This window comes from Prunus persica, chromosome G2 (genome assembly GCF_000346465.2).
Source record: "Prunus persica cultivar Lovell chromosome G2, Prunus_persica_NCBIv2, whole genome shotgun sequence".
NCBI classification, from domain to species: Eukaryota; Viridiplantae; Streptophyta; class Magnoliopsida; order Rosales; family Rosaceae; genus Prunus; species Prunus persica.
In genome coordinates, this window is record NC_034010.1 from 15,704,147 (window position 1) to 15,704,886 (window position 740).

The 740-nt window shown below is 36.6% G+C and overlaps 1 protein-coding gene across 2 annotated transcripts in view; it reads left to right on the forward strand.

Annotated features, from left to right (window-relative positions):
• Positions 1 to 740, forward strand: part of LOC18786599 — a 7,053-nt gene that overhangs the window by 5,696 nt on the left and 617 nt on the right. The gene's annotated exons all lie outside the window — the stretch shown is intronic.

A 740-nucleotide genomic window follows, 5' to 3' on the forward strand; every position in this document is an offset into this window, starting at 1 on the left:
GTGCATCATATTGGATCCATTGCTATACCCATAATCTGTTTTATGAAGACTTTAATCGGTGCAGTGTATTATCAATGTATCCAACTTGCAATCTGTAAAATTTGCGGTAATAATTCAGGGATACATACAAGCCATTCTTTTGGAACGGACTTATCTCCCCATTTGGTTACCTTTCAAGATAAAATATCAAATAGGTATATAAGCATAAAATAACACAAGTATTGCTTACATCCTTAGGTGGGAGAAACTTTTCTCAAGTATCATTCAAGCTCGTATCGGCCCAGTAAATATAAAGTATCGCTTGATGATCTTGTTATATCCTGCAAGAGCAAAAATCACAATTCTTTTCTCTGTCAAAAACAAATAACTCTCAGAGTTAAGATCACTGCATGGATTCTTTCTTCGGATGTTCATTCTAAAGAAATAAAATCCCTTATGAACAGAGAGTTATAAAAAGAAAGAAAAGATACAAAAATTGTGATATTGATTGCAAGGTAAGGTAAGCAATCAAGGAAGGAAGCTGGTGGGAGCAGACAATAAGCTCTCATATCTCCTAGTCTAGAAGGACTTCCGGAGATTAGAGCATAAGATCGCCTTCACAGTTTCCTGATGTAGCGGAAACGTGATCAGGGATAGTCTTGCTTCCTGAATGGATGATCAGAGATAGTCTTGCTTCTCGGGCATATTGAGTGCTCACTGATAAGAAAAACAAGTAAATATCGCATCACTAGGTATGGAGT